This window comes from Xenopus laevis, chromosome 1L (genome assembly GCF_017654675.1).
Source record: "Xenopus laevis strain J_2021 chromosome 1L, Xenopus_laevis_v10.1, whole genome shotgun sequence".
In the NCBI taxonomy this organism is placed as follows: Eukaryota; Metazoa; Chordata; class Amphibia; order Anura; family Pipidae; genus Xenopus; species Xenopus laevis.
This window is the reverse complement of record NC_054371.1, coordinates 141,082,245-141,102,475: the sequence shown is the minus strand read 5'-3', so window position 1 is coordinate 141,102,475 and position 20,231 is coordinate 141,082,245. Positions and strand designations below refer to the sequence as shown.

Sequence of the window (20,231 nt, the reverse complement as noted above, 5' to 3'; positions counted from 1 at the left end):
GTCATGTCAAGGTACATAAATACAGTAGGTGAGAGAAAAGGATTAAAGGACTAAACAACTATAAATAAGGTTTAAGTTGCATACACATGAATATAATTTAATAATATAATAATATAATTCAAAAGTCTGGAAAAGGTCTATCTTTTGCAAAGTAAAGGTGGCCATACATGGACAGATTTAAGCTGCCAATTAGAGTCCTTTAGACTGAAGGTGGCCATACATGGAGAGATCCGCTCGTTTGGCGATGTCGCCAAACGAGTGGCTCTCCCTCCGATAAGGTGGGCAATATCGGGCTGATCCGATTGTGGGCCCTAGGGCCCAACGATCGGATCCTAGCAAACGCAAACGGGTGGTCGGATCGCGGGACCGCATCAACGAACAGTTGCAGCCACAATCCGACGTTCGGACAGATCTCGATCGGGGAAGCCCGTCGGGGGGCCCCCATACACGGGCCGATAAGATGCCGACTCGGTCTGTCGGCAGCTTTTATCGGCCCGTGTATGGCCACCTTCAGTTGCCAGTTTATCTGCCCGTGTATGAGGCTTTCCAACAGGACTACCTGACCAATATCAGGCCAAAAATTAGTCAGATATCAATGGGGCAGGTTTGATTTTCCCGACAGATTGAGGAGTGCATTGGGTCATTGATGCGATCTCGCCCTGACAGCCCCTATTCTGGACGTTGTAATCTGACCATCCTAGGGTCAAACAATTGGATTAGTCTGATAAAGCCCACCTTTGGTGGGCATATCGGGGAAAGATCCACTTGCCAAATGAACAGATCTTATAAAATATGGCAACCTTAAGTCTCTTTCACTACATTTAGCATTATCAAGCAAAATACCTATTGCATCTGCTGTGTATATCAAACAATAATCAGTGGTCACTTTTTGACAGTACAACTTATTACCAAATCAAACCTATGCGCATGTATTGCGTTATTATTCTTTATCATATGGTGATGACATATCCTGCAGTTAAGCAATGGTTAGCACACTGTAGGTTCTAGGCTATGAGCAATAAGACAATATTTTCTTTCAGTTATAAAAGTTTTTATTAGATTGGACTCATGCCTAGATTTAACATGAACAATTTACAGTATATTTTCTTAAACAACACATTGTGGGCCTATAATATAATCTTTGATGTATTAATACTTCTGTTCTGTACAGGGACATAACTATAGAAGAAGCAGACCCTGTGGGCAGCAAATATAGGTGCCCCACAAGGCCCTAATTCATATACAACATCAAAATATCGGTAAAACAGATCAACCTCTGGATATTTTTGCTGTGGGGCTCTGCAACACCTAGTTATGCCACTAGTTCTGTATTATGTGCACTGCCAAACCCAAATTAAACACAAAGTTTACATCTTAAAGTGTTATTATAATAAATATGATATTTTTTTAGTTAATGCTATTACAGTTTATATGGAATCTTTGTGTCCCGGACATTTAAGGGTTTAAATTTCTTGTAGTTCCCTGCAAACTTTCCAAACTGAAACAGAAAAACAACCACCTGACTTAATAATGAGCCCAGCCATCTGTCAGTCAGCTTTTGATTATTGTGTTCCATGGCAGGTTTGAATGGCATCTGGGGATAAAAAATAGAAACTCTGGATGTCATTAGAAATAAAACCTCTTTATTTCATTGTTGTTATGACCTTAGTATTTATCGTTTCATGTGTTTAGGGATATGCTGTCACACTCACTTGCCAATCTTTTGAAGCCTAGGTTGACTACTTTCTCCCTATGCAAAAAGCTGCTGGAAAATAAAAAAAGAGAAGCTGTTGCTTCTGTTCTGTACAGGGACATAACTATAGAAGAAGCAGACCCTGTGGGCAGCAAATATAGGTGCCCCACAAGGCCCTAATTCATATACAACATCAAAATATCGGTAAAACAGATCAACCTCTGGATATTGTTGCTGAGCCATCAGAAGCTTCCTTTTTTAGTCAGTGTCGTTCCAATTACGGAAATAGGGCACCCTGGCAGTACAGAATAGTTGTGGCTGTACTTATTGCACCATCTAGTGGTTAATAAAATACACAGAATCAGAACTTAATCATAACATTTTCACTTATTGCATAATGAAAGAAAATGCAATTCGAAGCAAATTTCCAATATACAGTATATATAAACATTGTGAAGGGTTGAAATGTATTTCTAAATATCATCGCAATTGCAAGCAGTATTTGTCTATCCCTTTATTTTCTCTAGAACTGCCCCTTGAAACAATTCTACAAAGATGTCAGTGTTTGCAGGTCTGTTTATCAGCTGGCTTCTGCTACATTGCCAGAACCAGCAATGCAAATAATAAAGACAAACGGGTTCAGGTGCAGTTACATTTACAAATCACTTTGAAAGCATTGCAGGTTATTAAGATAGTCAGCTCTAATAAGATTTCAGAACTGGAGTGCCAGTGGCGGGGGATAGTAGTACCTTCATTTTTTTGAAACTTCTGTGTATCCTGAGTTCCCATCCTGCCTAATTCCTGTGTTATTCTGTGGATTCTCTGGTTCTAACTCCTACTTGTATATTTGACTCTGCCTCTACCTGATATCTGTTCACCATGAGCTGATAATACTTTCCACCTCTTCAGCAGAGCACTCATGGCTCCATGTCTGTTACCCAGGCCAGCATGTTGGTTTTAGTCTATTTATACACTTCTTTAATCAGTTATTTGTCTAACAGTTATACAGAATCTTCATGCAATTTAAATTGCTCAGGAAGTCTTTAAACAACACAGAGAACAATACAGAGTATATCTAATTAACACCATTTCTTATTCAATTTTATAATATAGTACTGTCTGTTTAAATCAGTTGTGCTAGTTACTTCCGTAAATTTTTGTATACACATTACTATAGAATAAATGCAGAAGAGACTTTCAACATGAGCTCAAAATAGATAACTTGGGCAAGTGACCTAAAAAGATTGGAGGCATAGGAGGGAAGTTGTCCCTCCTCCCACGCCCAAATACACACACAGACAAATTTAGAAAAGCTTAAACATAATCTGTACTTCTACAGATTAAAGGTCAGGATATAGATTTTGGTGGAAAGCTCAGGATATATAATTGTTAACTCTACTTATAACCAGCCTTGTTTAAACAACTGTGAGGTCCCAGATTGATCATACTGTACTACTCCCCCCAGTGGTTGCCCATTGGTTTCAAACACAGACGTGAAAGTTGTTTTTTTCTATGCACAATACACAATACAAATACTAAACTACCATAAAAATAACATATTGTATTTCAGAGTAGGTGCTTATTCAGTTTAAACTTGTTCAGTTCATCTTTTATACTTTTTTTAGTTTTCTATTGCCTTCCTTATGCTATAAAAGGCCTAAATACAACAAATAGATCTTAAATGTAATGCTTTAATTTTTCAGGGGAATGTGCCAAATGATGTAACAGCTCAAACAGATTAAAAGATCCTTTTATTTCTAAATATATTATGTATACATATTAAGTGATTTTGCAGCATTTTCCCAGCATATTTAATCCAGAAATCATTCATGCGGGACCCTCCATTATCTTAATACCAGCGGTTATATGAGTCAGGTTAGTCAGCCATTTCCATATTGCCAGGAGAATATTACCAAGCTTTGCCTTGTCTTTGTTCTGTGCTGGTCTGACATTTTCTGAGCTCATAAGCTCAACATAGTGCATCAGTCCATCAATGTTCATAGGCAATGGAGACCATTGCCCTATTTTTTATTAATTTATTTTTTATTTATTTAATTTTTGTTCAAGCAGACCAAATGCACAACAGTATTTTAAGAAATCTATTAACTTAGGGGCAAATTTACTAAAGGGCGAAGTGACTAACCTTAGCGAAAATTCACCAGCGTGACGTCATTTGCCGATTTACTGATGGTCGTCGGCGAAACTTCGCTAGTGAAGGAGATAGACTCTAGTGGTACTTCGCTCCCTAACGCCTAGCGAATTTGCGCTCTGGCGAATGGACGTAACTACTCAAATTCACTAAGATGCGCCGTTTCAGGAACTCCAGACTAAATACCAACTTGCAGACACTGATAGATATACCCACACGAGAATAACGCACCTGTTGCTATCACACATACCTAACTATAAGAGTTGCCCGCTCCAATCCAACTTTGAGCGACTTACGGCCTCAGGATGGTCCTCAAGAGGAACTCTTTCTAACGCCTACAAACTTTTGGTCATGGACCCTCCGGACTACAAATATCCCTATATGTTAAAATGGGAACGAGACCTGAACTTATCCTTTTCTGTGGATCAATGGCACGAGGCAATGCAGATATTATCTGGGACGACCAGGTGTACAAACCATATTGAATCTTATAAGAAATTGCTGTACAGATGGCACATGACCCTAACGCGACTACACAAGATCTCGCCTACACACTCGCAGTTGTGTTGGAGAAACTGTGGGGACACTGGAACCTTACTACATTTATGGTGGGACTGTACACTCTCCCAACAATTATGGAAGTCGGTATTCTGTTTGATATCTACAGATCTCCATATAAATATTCCTTTTGAGCCACAGGTGGCACTCCTACTGCTGTTTCCAGATCAAATCCCCAGACCTACTAAGAAATTGCTCTTTCATTTATTTAACTCTGCCACGACTTTAATAGCTAGATATTGGAAGCCAGGGGGCCCCATCCAATTGGAACAACTTATTGCTGCTGTTGATGTTAGAGCGGCTATGGAACGCATGGCGGCTCGTAATGAACACAGAATGTCAAAATATGAAGAAATCTGGTCACCATGGCTATCCTACAGGCAAGGGCAAACTTCCACCCTGTGATATTGTTACTATATTGTGATATCTATATTCACTTCTGGTCTTGACCCGTCAATGCTACATTGTGACTGAATGCTGTCTGGGTTAGGCTCTACTTATATTTGTATAATTTTATACCTTTTTTTTAATCTGAATGCCTTCATTTTGGATCTACTTTCTTTTTCTTTTCTTACATTATTCTTTCTATTTTTGTTGTTGATGCCAATAGAGGTCTCTTCTTATGTGTGTATCTGCACCTTGATCTACAGAATATTGTTTCTAATTACTATGGTGACCTTACTTTTCAGAGTGTGTATAAGGTCTACTACATGTGTACTGTGTTATTCTGTTTTTCACTGATATCCTCTAATAAAGTGAAGTTATAAAATTCACTAAGATGCGGCAGAATTGCTTTCGCCACCTCAGACCAGGCAAAGTGCTATAGATTAGATAGGAGTTCCTAAAAAAATAGTTGAGAAGTCCTAAAAAACGCTAGCATCTTTTCCTTTTTCAGGGTGATGGGTTGAAAAAGAGCTTACATTTTTTTTGGGGTAACCGGCTTCTCCCCTACATTTCCCAACATATGGTACATAAAGTATATACTGAGCTCATGTGTAGGGCAATATAACAACTTTATTATATTTTATTAAGGTTTCCCGGGCTTGTGTAGTGTAATGTATTTGCTGCAACATATACGCCCATTAAACTTTAACTTCCTGTCGTATGCAAATTAGGCAACGCTAGCGCATCTTCGCTTCTCTTGACACAGTAATGCTAGCGTTCTGCACCCTGGACGCAACTTCGGATTTTAGTGAATTAGCTTTGTCCTGGCGAAGTGTTGCCATATTAGCGATGCTGACGCTGGTGAATTTGCCCCAATGTCTTTTACATATCATTATAAAATTCATGAATACTTTCTTAGAACAATAAAGGGACAGATTTTCAAAGGTCATGGTAAGAAATTTAGTTAGATATTGACATTTTTCGTTTATTTTTAGTTATTTAGCAATTTGTGTTGCTTCTTTTCACAGGCATTTTTAACTTCATGAAAATCTATTAATACACTAACTAGAGAATTCTTGACAGTTCTTGAATTGCTTTACTATTAAAGTCTAAAAGTAATTTAGATGCCATCAAGTTCCACCTCTCTGTCTAAGTGAAACCTGTCTAATTGCTGGGTCATCTAGAAAAAAAAAGAAAATTCCCATCTGTATTTATTTGTTATCATATCCTTCTTAAGCCCTTCTTCCCAGTGTACAATCCCAATTTAGCCAACCTTTCCTCATTCCTCATGTCCATTTTGAACACTGGAAATCAAACCTGCACTGTATATTATTTTCTCATTACATGCAGAGCTTTTTTTAATCATCTTGTATTTTTCTCAACAACTTATTTTTGTTAATTTTGTTAATCATCAAAGGCTGCAGCATACAAGCAATATTCTTAGACTTGTGACTTTATTTGATGCTTTATTATGAACTTAGCTATATTCTAGCCCATAAAGCATGGCTACTTTATGTAAGAATGGAGGAAGGCACAGTTACATGAATAACTGTGCCTATGTAAATACACATAGGAAAAGTGTTGCACTAAGTCTCTTAGGGCCTACCATAGAACCCACACAACAGTTAGATGGAGGCAGTGCTGAATGGTATTGGATTTTATTTGGCCTTGAGATGGAGATAAAAAATGGCTAATTTGACATTTTCCAGGCTATTATTTGTATTAAAAAGCAAATCAAAAAGAGTACAAAGGCATAAAGATAAACAGAGATGGTCGTTCTAGGAAAATCAGGGTGTCAAGAAATTCATGCAGGTTTGTGCTAAAACAACCAGTTTGCATGAAGAATTCTCTTGCATTTAATGACACTTGTCCCGGTCTTGAAGACAACTCTTCTCTCAAACCTGCATGAAATGGAAAGATTTGCCTTGTTGCTGAAATATAGGAATTAAAAAGTGGTTTAAGTGGTTAAGTTGTGACTTACAGGTAGCAAAAAGGTTTATGTAATTACAGGTGCAAAGTTCTTGTAACCCACAGAAATCTGCTATTTGAAAGTAAACATGTGATAGTTGCTACAGGTTTATAGACCTGAAGCATATATTGTACAATCTTGATTTTATTACCCCTTACATTCAATACAGTTTGAAGCCCTTTGAGACCTTATGACTAATGCCTAGATCAATTAAACCTAATAACAATGTGTAGTGTGTCCACTAGCTGTGACTATTTCAGTTTTTCGCAAATCTGAATGAGAACAGGCTCATACAACAAGACAGTGTAAGTCAATAATATATAAGTAAATTTTAAAAGTGGAAGTTTATCTCTAATAAAAGGGGCAGTATACTCCTTGGTCACCATGAGTTCAATGAATAGGAACTGTGCTGAACATACTTTTTACCTATTGTTTTAATTACTAATAATCTAAGCTTTTGAGCTAAACAGAGCAATTGGGGAACTCCATATTTGTTACTTGCAAGGTATATTATTAGATCACCAGTGCACAAACAAGCAGAGGTCCATTGTGCAGGATGAGTATTTATTTTTATTTATTATATATTTTGTACACATTTTGATTTATCAGTGTTTTTCCTGAAAGGGCAAGTTGGTTGTTTTGCAAAAACCAAAAAACATATGAACTGGGCGGGTTACATTTTCATTGTTATTCTTATTTTTTATGGTTTATCTGTCTTTTTAAGTATATTAATCTTCCATTTTGACTTCAAACCTGCTGCCTGGATGTCAGGGTAATTAACCCTAACAACCAGACCAGCAGTTGAAATTTCAGTTTAAAATACACAAACAAAAAAAAAACCTGAAGAAAATTGCAAATTGTCTTAGACAAATTTTGTCTTTATCATATTTAAAGTTAATTTTTAGACTTAAACTACCCGTGAATTAGATTTTATGCATACGAGTTGGTGAACTAGTGATGGCACCAAATGAAAATATTATACTCTTGCTCTGTTACACAATCATACAAGCAAAGGCAATACATGATTGGACAGAGGGGGCTGTTCATGAGAGCTTACAATTCTTAGTTTTTTTGTAGCGACTCTAAGCAAACAGTAGAAATAAATATGAACCCTCAGACATCTGGCAAATGTTGGCCTTTTTGAAGTCGAGTATTTTTATTGGAGCTGTAAAACAAGAGAAACTAATTATAGATGCAATCCAGGTAATGGCATGCAGCTGTTTGTCCCTGTTGTTTAAAGGGAGTCTAAAGTAATAAGGCACCAAGTACTGAGTCATTGCAAACATGCATGTATTAAAATGAACATTAAAGGCATTAACGTCACAGCTTAGCACCAACAAATCCATCTGTCACAATAAAGGTTCCCTGAATACTCCTTTGCACAGAAACATCACCAGGTATACTAGTTGAAACGAATCATTACCAAGACGGTTACTCTTCAGACTAACATCAGTAGATGTTTGTAGATGTGACTTTTCTTGTTTCAGATAAGTGAAAGTTGAGGTTTACTATAATGATGAAAACCCATAAAATATTAACAGACCACAAAAACATTAAAAAATACAAAAACTAAACTAAACAAATATATATATATATATACAGAGGAGGAACTCACCTGTCAAGCAATCTAAGCTAGAGCTTGGGTGAAGAGCAAGTTGATTAGAATTGTTTGATGATTTTAAAGTAATTTTTGCTAACGTTCATTTCTGCCTAGCGAAACTTCGTTAATACACTTACACTTAGGTCAATTTGAATTGGGTGGATACATAGGTCATATATATGTCTTTATTAGAGATGTTGGGGAAATTGCTTGAAGTGGGCAGTTATTACAAATGTTAAAGGAAGCAAAAACAAAAGATCCTCTAATGTTCTAGACATGAGCCCACCCTAAAACAAATGTGGCATGCCCCTCAAATGGTAAAAAGTTAAAAAAACAGTCACAACTTTTAAATACAATGCCACTTTAAAATATGAAAAAAGGCCAGCGTATTAGAACTTTATGACTTTTCAGCATACAGGATATAACGTCACTGACATTAGATTGAGGAGGATGTAGCTTCATCTCAGTTCGCCAGGTCTAAGCTGATGAAGAAAACTCATGAGAAAGGTGTAACATAATGGAAAATTTGCGGAATTTGCGGAGTAACAATCATTCGCCTGAGCGAAAATTCGCCTAGCTCAAAATTGCGCTAGCGATGGTCTCTTTCGATAGCGAATTGTCCTCTATGCCTGTTAGTAAATTGGTGATGTCCCTGCGGATTGGATTTCTGGTGAATTTTCTCTGTCGACGGCCACTTCGCCCTTTAGTAAATCTGTCCCTTTAACGTTCAACATAAACCTGCTTGAACCACTCATCACAAGGGTCATCAACCAACTTGGCTTTCTGCTTCACCTAATCCACTATGTTATGAACACAACAGAGAGCAATTTCTATTATTCAGAATACTTTGGGACCTGGTGTTTTCCAGATAAGGGATCTGTGGATCTGTCTGTAATTTGGATCTCCATACCTGAACTCTGCCAAAAATAATTTAAAATAAGAGATAAGTAATCTGTCTGTAATCAGATCTCCATACCTTAATTCTACCAAAAAGCATTTACCATATATACTCGAGTATAAGCCGAGTTTTTCAGCCCCTAAAATATGCTGAAAAACTCTACCTCGGCTTATACTCGGGTCAAGCGCAAAAACGGTCGCCCGGCGGCTAAGAATAGTCGCCGGCGTCTAAGAATAGTCGCCGGCGTCCAAGAATAGTCGCCGGCGTCCAAGAATGGTCGCCAGCATCCAAAAACGAGACGCCGGCACCTCCAATGGGAGCAGAAACCCTACATTTTTTGATTGAAACTTACCAGAAGCTGCTGCATTTCTCACCCTAGGCTTATACTCGAGTCAATAAGCTTTCCCAGTTTTTGGAGGTAAAATTAGGTACCTCGGCTTATACTCGGGACGGCTTATACTCGAGTATATACGGTAAGTATTAAATAAACCCTATATGGTTTGTTTCATCTTAACTAGGATAAAGTACAAGTTACTGTTTTATTATTACAGAGCATAAGGAAATCATTTTTAATAGTTCCAAATTATGGGAAATGGCCTTCCCATAATTTGGAACTTTTCTGTATAATGTGATTCTGGATAAGGAATCTCATATATGTACACTTTGTGGGCCCACAAAGCATTCCACTTCATCCAGTGGGAGCACAACCCAGTTATTGGTCAGTGACCAATAACAAATGATAAGTGATCAGATATCTGCTATTGAACTAATGAACAACAATTATTGGGAACACTGCCATTATAACTTCATCTGTGCACTTTGGCACTACAGTTAGATATGAGCCCTTATATGTATAGATAATTCTATAAACACTGCATTATAAATGCATAATAAAAATGAAAAAAAGTTTCCCAGATAGAGGGTAGTGCAAATCACATTTCTGTGCATTGTGTATTTCTTGCAATCAGGTCAGTAACAGGACATTGGTTGCATGCACAATAAATACTTGGCTTCCAGGACATCAGCAAATGCATTGCTCCAAGAAAGCCATAGAAAGGACCAGATGGCTTCAAAGTATAGGGGGTGGAATCAATAGGCCCTTTATGGTAGAGTTGTTTCCCATTGAAGCTTATTAAATAAAGGGCTGTGCTGCTGGCAAAATACATTCTTGGAATCGGGATTAGCTAACCTGATCTACAGATGTTGTGCTACAACTCCCAGGAATCTCAGCATGCCACCAATAACTTATTGTTGTCCACAAATCATTTTTACATTAGCAAAAGGAGGTATGTCTTGTAGAGACTAAGAAGTGAGTTACTGTAAATCCTTATTCTCTACAAAAAATATATATGTTTACAGCAGCACTTTAGATTTGTATCTAAGACAGTAACATGTCCTGGGACTGAGTCTTGGAGCTTTCCTTCTCCTTTAAGTGCCATTCATCTCCATTATGAGACTCAAAAGCAACCAGAGCAGAAATTTCTCTCTAACAACCTATTTAATGCTATTTACAGGTAATCTTTTCTAGCTGTATGTTGGGGAAATTGCTTGAAGTGGGCAGTTATTACAAATGTTAAAGGAAGCAAAAACAAAAGATCCTCTAATGTTCTAGACATGAGCCCACCCTAAAACAAATGTGGCATGCCCCTCAAATGGTAAAAAGTTAAAAAAACAGTCACAACTTTTAAATACAATGCCACTTTAAAATATGAAAAAAGGCCAGCGTATTAGCTGTATCCTTTTGGTGTTAGTTTAGCAAGTGACATACCTCCTTTCTAAATACATTGATTATTTTTGCCTACAATCTGCCTTAGAAACTGTTCACATTGCCTGATATTAGTATTTCTACTGACGTACAAATGTGGAAAAAAAGAGGCATTTAGCAATTTCATTTTTGAAGAAGGTAAATTATCCCCTTCTAAATTGTGTGGATTTCATTAGCCTGGAATTAATTACTTTCTTAATTTTTTTGTGTGAATATTCTTTGGAATGTTAACAATACCGATTAGTACAAATTATTGTTGTGTAATGAATATGCAATATGCATATTAAAATACATTGCGTAATTTTGTGGTGAATTAATTCAGTGCACTATATGGAACTATCACTGCAAGGTTTTACAGGGCCTCAAAGGGAGGATGAACCAAAAAGCCTGAACATTGCTTTTTGATAGGAGCTCTACTATATGATTGACATAAAGGGGCCAATTTATTAAATTGCAACTTTTTCGGGTTGGGCTTGTTGATGCCAAAAATACAAAAAAAGTTGCAGAAAAAACCCGCAGCTGAGATTGTGCAGTGGCCCCATTGCATTTAAAAATCTGTTTTTATTTTAAACAGGTGACCATAAAATCCTAGTTTCTGGTGGATTATTGTTATTATTTTAATAACATACATTTATAAATTGATTTAATCCCTCAGCAAACTTTACAGCATTTACTATACAGGTATGGGACCTTTTATCCAAAATGTTTGAGACCTGGGGGTTTTCCAGATAAGGGATCTTTCCGTAATATGGATCTTCATACCTTAAGTCTACTAGACTAGAAAATCACGTAAACATTAAATTAACCCAATAGGCTGGTTTTGCCTCCAATAAGGAGTAATTATATCTTAGTTTGGATAAAGCACAAGGAACTGTTTTATTATTACAGAGAAAAATTTTGAAAAATTGTATTTAAATAAAATGGAGTCTATGGGAGACGGATAACGGATCCCATACATGTACTATATTTGTTGCTTTTTTATGGGGAATGTAATAAAACATATGAAAGGAAAATTGTATATTTTACATATATTTCATTAATTAATTTAATGACATTATGCCGAATGATAGCAAAAGTCTTAAAAAAGTATAATCTCATTATACTTATGTAAACAGGCAATATAGATGAATACATTATTCTACTTTATAACCCATACAGATGTTTTATTTGTTATTCATGTCCTGTAATGTAGGGCAGGCCCAGTCTTTCAATAGATATTAGTTCAACTTGTATTTTAGTTCAACCTGTATTAGTTACAGTGGCAAGAATAATTCTCTCACTGAACATCAGAGAAGGGCGTAGCAAGAAATGATCTTTATCCGGCATGTACCTTTTATTGCATTCAGCAGGTGCATGATTCATTGCTGTGAACTTTGAGTACAAAGGGAGGATAGGTGAAAAACAGAGAAGGGTTGGCCTTTCCAACTTTCATCTCTTGGCACAGAGACACAGGAGATAATGAGTGCTGCTCATGAGTTGGTACATTATATAATCACGCAGTCAGCTTAATCTCTTTTCCATGGAAAACTGAACATTCCACTTTCCATGGGAAACTGAACAGCGCACACCTGCTGAATTTATCTCCACTGACATCAGGTATATGTATTCAAGATTCACTGCATCCAAATTCACCTTGAACGCAAGCCCAGGGCAAGATCTATTCCTTATATAGAGGACAATGTTGTGAATAACATACAGTTTAATGAACCGGCACCCTAGACACCTGAACATATAATAGAAAGTTCAAGTAAATTAGGTGCAGGTACTATGTGCATATCTCTGTTCCACATATAAAGAATGGAATTAATTACACGTTAAAGGTGCTCCAACATATGAATGCATGGAAGAAGAGCTTTTTAGCACATGTGTACACAGCTTCTAGGGTTGCTGTCTTTTCTGGAAAACAGTACTAACATTGTAATAATAACGCATTAATAACATTGGCATCAAGCAACATTTTTACCATCCAGATCAGTAAAATACCGGCCAGGTGGCAACCCTGACCACTACTGAAGCTGGATGTAATTTCCCAGTGCAATTTCACTTACTGCCAGTCAGATAGTTGTGCTAAACTTGCAGTATGTGACTTCAAGCTGTTTCACAGTAATTTAAAAGGGATTGTTCACCTTTTAGTTAACTGTTAGTATGATGTAGAGAGTTAAATCTGTGTTAATATTTTATCATTTGTGGGTTTTTATTTGTTTAGCTTTTTATTCAGCAGATTTCCAGTTTGCCATTTCAGCAGTCTGGTTGCTATGTTTTAAATCACCCTAGCAACCACGCATTGATTTGAATAAGAGACTGAAATATGAATAGGGAGTGTCCCTGAATAGAATGATAAGTAATAAAAAGTAATAAAAAGCAGGGCCGCCATTAGAAATCACGGGGCCCAAGCCACACCCCAGATCCTGCTCACTCCACATCACAGTTAAAAAACCACACAGACATCGGCGCTAAAAAAGTAACCCCCCCACACACACACACAAGTTATAAAAAGCCATTGATGGTCAGGGCAAAAAAAAAAAAATTGGTGCCATGGCCCCCTTACAAGTTAAAAAAATTGGGGCCCCAAAAAATATTTTTAAAAAAAACATTGGTGCCAGGGCCCCCCATAAAAGTTTTTAAAAAAAAACAAGAAAAAAAAAACATTGGTGCCATGGCCCCCTTACAAGTTAAAAAAATTGGGGCCCCAAAAAACATTTTTTAAAAAAACATTGGTGCCAGGGCCCCCAATAAAAGTTTTTATTTAAAAAAAAACATTGGTGCCATGGCCCCCTTACAAGTTAAAAAAATTGGGGCCCAAAACAATATTTTTTTAAAAAAACATTGGTGCCAAGGCCCCCCATAAAAGTTTTTTTTTTAAAAAAAAAACAAACATTTGTGCCATGGCCCCCTTACAAATTAAAAAAATCTGGGCCCCAAAAAATATTTTTTTAAAAAACATTGGAGGCCAGGGGCCTATAGAACATTAAAATAATACATTGGTGGCCAGCGGATTTAAAAAAAAAAAACACACACATTGGTGTTCAGTAGAATTGAACTCGTGGCTTCAGGACTTCAACTTCGTCTCCTTTCGTGACTTTGGGTCTTTTCACTGCTTGACGACTTCGGCTATTCTCGTGGCTTCAGGTCTTTTTTGTGGCTTCGGTACTTCGTCTGTTTTCGTGGCTTTGGGTCTTTTCGCTGCTTCATGGACTTTGGCTATTTTCGTGGCTTTGGGTCTTTTCGCCGCTTCAGGATTCGGCTTTGGCTGTTTTCGTGGCTTCGGGTCTTTTCGCCGCTTCGGGACTTCGGCTGTTTTCGTGGCTTTGGCGCTCTCAAGGGGAGCTCTGAAGGGGGGCCCGGCAGTGCTGCACTTTTGAAAAAGCTCGGCCCCCCTTCATGCCCGGGCCACTTGTCCCCCCTGATAAAAAGTAGCCATAACAATACATTTAGTCTTACAGCGCATTTGATTTTTTTTTAGATTGGGCCATTTGAAAGCAGGAAAGTGTCACAAGAAGGCAAATCATTAAAAAAGAAAACTATAGAAAATAAATAATGAAGACCAATTGAAAAGTTGCTTAGAAGTGGCCATTTTATAACATACTAAAAGTTAATTTAAAGGTTAACCACCCCTAGTCGTCTAGTTTTTATTTCCCTGTTGCTGCTTTGTTGCATGTCTGAGATTGAGACTGTTTGACGTGTTTTATCTACAAATTATCCTGGTTATAATTTAGATACATTTAATATTTGGTGACCCTTTTTAAAAACATATACATATATATGAGAATTTGGACCATAAAAGGCATTTGCGAGCTGAAAATCCTGTCAGCGAGGGGATATGAGTCAGCCCTCAATGTGACTGTAGGGGGCGCACAGGATATGGGTCAGGGGACGGCAGGGTTGAAGCCCCTCCTCTTTTGCTCCATATACACACACATATATATGGCAAGTCCCACTAAAGTGCTGCTCTGGAGAAGACACAAGGGATTCTCTCCGAAACCCCCTCCCGAGTTGATCCCGCGCCTCTCTTCCTCCGGTGCCAGCGGTTTTCTTTTCAGTCAGTGAGTACAGCCGCCGCCGAGGTTGGCGGAGAGGAGGCGGGGAAGTCACACAGAGGAGTCCCAAAGCCAAAGAGGAAACAATAAAGTAAAGCACAGAGCAGCCAAAGCGAAATAATTAGCAGCTAGAAGCCGGGCGCTCAGCAGTAGTAGCTCCTTTTGTTGTTCAAACGCCCCAGGTCGGGGAGGATACAAGAGAGAGACGTCATTTCTGGGAGGAAAAACTTGTGGTACCTATTGAGCAAGCCGTGCCCACTGCCCAGCGCACAGAGGGGAGAGTTGGCCTGGGTAAGTGCCACTGTGCCATGGCTGGGGGGAGACTCGCAGCAACAGCCGGCTTCTTCTTGCACGTGTGAGCGCTCTACTGTATTACTGCCTGCGCGCAAGGTAAGGACTCCTCCATTGTCACTCTCTCTATGGGGGGGGGGGCACAGTCGATAAATCACGTGATGTGACTCTTTATGGCAAAGGCTTCTGCCTCATCTCTGCTTTTATTGTTCTGTGTATGTTCCCTCAGCGCACTCTCCTTATACGTATCCTGCTGGTGACTGTCAGGAGTTATACATAAACTAGTTATACGTGAACTGTCACGAGTTATACGTGAACTAGCATAGATAAACTTGTTTTTTTTTATTTTACTGGAATACCACTCTAAGCTTATGGAGAATGCTGGGAGTTGTAGGCCAGTGAACAAATTGGATGTCATTGGTGGTAAACAGTCACTTTATCATCTTACTAGAGATCTAATGCAGTGTCATGTAACCACTTCTGGCTTTCAACCCACATACTTCACGCCACATGAGTATCTGTCACCCCCTGCTGGTCTGTGACAGTGAAGGACCACAGTGTGGAAACACTTTGCGTTGTGTGAAGGATTCATACTTATTGCATAAAATGTGCCATTCAGGGGCTGTTATTGAAATTTGCATTAACTTTAAAGTAGGGCACATTTAATATGCTTTTATTAACAACCAAAAATGATGGACAAATGCCCTCCCCTTCCCATTATTTGTAATGGGTCCTCCATAACCCACAAATAGTGTGGCAATCTACTGCTGTACATTTAGCCTAAATGCCAACAAACTAAAACATTTCTGATTTGGCTGGCAGTGATTGGAGAGCAGGAAAATCAGTCTGATCTGTTCTAACTTGCACTAGAATAAGTTGCTGATGCTTTGATATATATTTATATATGCGCACCTTTATTTGTAGATAAGCCCCATATAGATAAATGGGTATGGTTATAGTTACGTAGTTAAGTTGGCTTGATAAAAGACCAAAGTCCATCAAGTTCAACCCCTCTAAATGAAACCCAGTGTTTATATATATATATACACATAACTTATATATATATATATATATATATATATATATATATATATATATATATATATATAATCTATCTATCTGTACACTCACATATAGGTGCAACACTGTAACAGCTTTGCAGGCCTGAGTGCATGATACAATTCCCAGCTGTATGTAGTAATATCCACCAATTCAAGCAGTGACGATTGCTCTCCAATCTTACAGTAGAACACTCAGCAGTTTATTGGAAGATGTCACTTCTGGCACAGTCATCTCTCTCAGCGGGCCAGAAAGCTCGAAGAAGGGCGGTGATCGACTTTGGTTAAACAGCAGTATGTTTCAGCTCCATCATTTTTTGGCAACTGAGTGACAATGACATGTTTCGAGTGTGAGCACCCAGCAATCATCAGCTCATAATCACATTAACTACTGGCACAAATGTAATGAATACCTCACAGTGAGGTGACACTACCCCTTTAGTTTGTGTGCTGACCTAGCATCAGATCTACCCAGTACTGATAACTTGTAAGAATAGCTGCAGACCTGTGGATTGCTATCATGCCAAGGATATACCCTCTCTTGCCTCTCCCCCACCCAGTCGTTTACCGCCAGCACCTTCTTGTGCCAAATTCAGCATCCGTAGTGGAGTCACTCCAGTAGATTTAATTGCTGATTGTAATCAATTGTGGCTAGTAATGCTGATGGTAGATTGTGGTTGCTGCACACCCTTGGAACTTCACACAGTAGCTGCGAGGAGCTTGTGTTATTGTGAGACATCTGTTACTTGCTGTTAACAATTTATGAGCATATCTCTTTAAATGTACTTCATACGTCCTTGCCAAATTATATTAATTGCTTGAATAATATGTTATTTGCCTTAAACATTACTATCAAAGCAATATTCCAGCACACGTTGCATAACTTTTATCCACTCAATAGATATGTTCACTTTTACATTCCTTCCAATTCAAAGTGAGCAAAGGTAGCAGCACTCCCATTATGTAAAACAGTCATTATTCTTACATATACGGCAATACCAGCAACGTTTCAGACCTGCAAGTTCCTTTTTCAAGCTTGTTACTTTGTCAGCTTGAAAAAGGACCTGGCAGGTCCGAAACGTTGCTGGTATTATCGTATGTAAGAATAATGGCGGTTTTATGTAATGGGAGTACTGCTACTTTTGTTCAGTTAAGCATTACGATTCCCAGATTCTTTTCTCCAGTAGGTTCCTTTGAGTAGTAGTGTACTAGACCTGGGCTGGTTGAATGTAAATTTCGGACCTATAGATAAATGTGTGGTTTTGGGGGGGAATCAGCGGAAAATATGGTTAGCTTTAAAAAATGCATGTGCATCTCATTTACTGTGGACTGCGGTGCTAGTTCTGGCATTGTTATGTGCCCCTTATAGTCTATAAACAATTTGCTGCCATCAATCACAGCAAGTGCAGCCTGCACCCTGTGCCTATTCAATCCAGTGTAATGCACTGAGCACAGCAGTCTCATGTGCAAGGCAGCCCTGTATTTAAATGAACACTAACATCAAACCATTTAAGTGTTTTAAAGTAATTAGAATCTAATGCAGTGTTGCCCTGCACTGGTAAATCTGCTGTATTTGCTTCAGAAACACTGTTTATATAAATAAGCTGCTGTCTAGCAATGGGGGCAGCCATTCAAAGGAGAAAAGGCTTAGCTTACACAGCAGATAGTAGATAAGCTCTGTAGAACATAATGGTGTTATCTGTTATCCACTATTTAGCCTGTGCCATATAGCCTTTTTTTCAATTTCTGTCATTGCTACACAGCAGCTTGTTTATATGGACTATATTAGTGTTTCTGAAGCAAACATATCAGTTTTACCAATGTATTGCAACATTACATTCTATTGTCATTACTTTAAAAACACTTACATTTTTTGGTGTTACTGTTCCTGTAATGTCTGCCCAGACAGAGCTTCAGAGTGCCTTTTTTCCTTCCTTGCACATTAGTAATATACTGGTGTGCCAGGTGATGCCCACATCCTTCCCCTTTACATTCTAGCATCAACAGGTACAACTTCTCCATTAAAGGTAAGCGTGAAAATGACAGATCCGGTTTGAGGGGTTGCCAAGGTTCATTGTTGGCACAAAATATGTCACATGACTCCCATGCTGTAAATTAGCCTTTCTTTTTAATCCCTATAGGATAAAAGGAGATAATCAGTGCCCTGTTACAACATTTTCTGTTCATTTTTTTTCCCACTACCAATACTATCTGCATCTTTTCCTTTCTTTTAATTCTGTAATAGATTTACCCTTTCCCATTGTCATGAATTGTTTTGTCGACCCAGCCTTCTGTATTGTTGAGAGATATAGAACTGATGTAAGATTTCCCTAGAGACTACTTTCCTCTGCAACAGACATTCATAAAAGCTAGGGCTAAAGTTTCAGTAAGTAGATATTCTTGTCTCCTGGCTAGTACGGTATGTTCTAGAAACCCACAAGCAATCGCTGTACCATGTTTTCCATAGTCACTGGTAGTTCTATTCAATTTCTCTATTCTGCCATCAGGATGTATATGCTGCCTCTTTGCTAGAATGTTACACTTAAAGGAGATCTATCGCGAAAATCTAAATTTAATATAAGTATATATATATATATATATATATATATATATATATATATATATATATATATATATATATATATATATATATATATATATATATATATATATATATAATATATATGTATATATATATATATGAGAAGGCTTGAGCACACACTTAGAAAAAACTTCACCTGGGTGCAAAGAGCTTCCCAGACGTGGACCGAAACGTCGATTAAATAAAGTAACTTTGAAAAGAAAATCCTGGTGTGCATCAGCATTCTATCTATATATATATATATATATATATATATATATATATATATATATATATATATATATATATATATATATATATATATATATATATATATATATATATATATATATATATATATATATATATATATATATATATATATATATATATATATATAATCTCACTAAAACTATACAAACTCACTAAATCAATTACAAATTATGTACCATTTATGAAATAATCAAGTAACTCTTCACTCTAAGCAACCTGTCTCCCTTTATTCTGTCTTCATGCAGTAGGTGGAGTCAGTTTTTGAATTTTGATTTTTTTTTCAGGGGGGGGTGCTCACGCTTTAAAAATAACCTAGGTGCTCACGCTTTAAAAATAACCGGCTCTGATGAAAATCCTGTTTCTCTGCATGCAGGGTGTTTGCCAGAGTCTGTTATTTTGTTACCTTTTGTTTGTGCTGGAGTTAGTTATATGAGTTATTCTGCTAGGAAACGGAGCCCCCCTAAAAGACGTATTAGACTTACTTGTCAATCAAAATCCGACCCAGACCTCAGCATGAAGAGTGACAGGTTGTGGAGTGTGAGATACTGAGGAGTAACTTGATTATTTCTTAAACCGTACAGAATTTTTAATTTGATTATATTTAGAACATTTCTTATTTCGGTAAGATAAAGCTTATATTACATTTTCATTTTCGCAATAGATCCCCTTTAACTGGTAGAGTGAATTGATTGGCACTCTGGGTTACAGGAAGAACTTATAATCAGTGATAATTAGTTCTTAATGTAACCCACTACTGTGTAATATTTACTGTTTGGTAGTGACATTCAATCACCTGTTTGCTTTCAGTAGCTAATTTATTGCTACAATCAACGTAATAAGTGTCAATCTATTCTACTCTATACTCGTATATTGCAACAAATTGGCAGTTGCCTTTGCTTTGTGGAAACTACTGAACTCGCAGGTGCAACGGAGACCTGGGGATGGATTAACATCTGCAGCAGTTTAGAATCTGAA

General features: G+C 37.6%; 1 protein-coding gene across 1 annotated transcript in view; it reads left to right on the top strand.

Annotated features, from left to right (window-relative positions):
- The first annotated feature begins 14,905 nt into the window (after nt 1–14,905).
- Nucleotides 14,906–20,231, top strand: part of cemip2.L (cell migration inducing hyaluronidase 2 L homeolog) — a 60,518-nt gene continuing 55,192 nt past the window's right edge. Inside the window, exon 1 of the mRNA XM_018258784.2 lies at nt 14,906–15,443. The gene's annotated coding sequence lies outside the window, so the exon portion shown is untranslated. The remainder of the gene's footprint in view (nt 15,444–20,231) is intronic.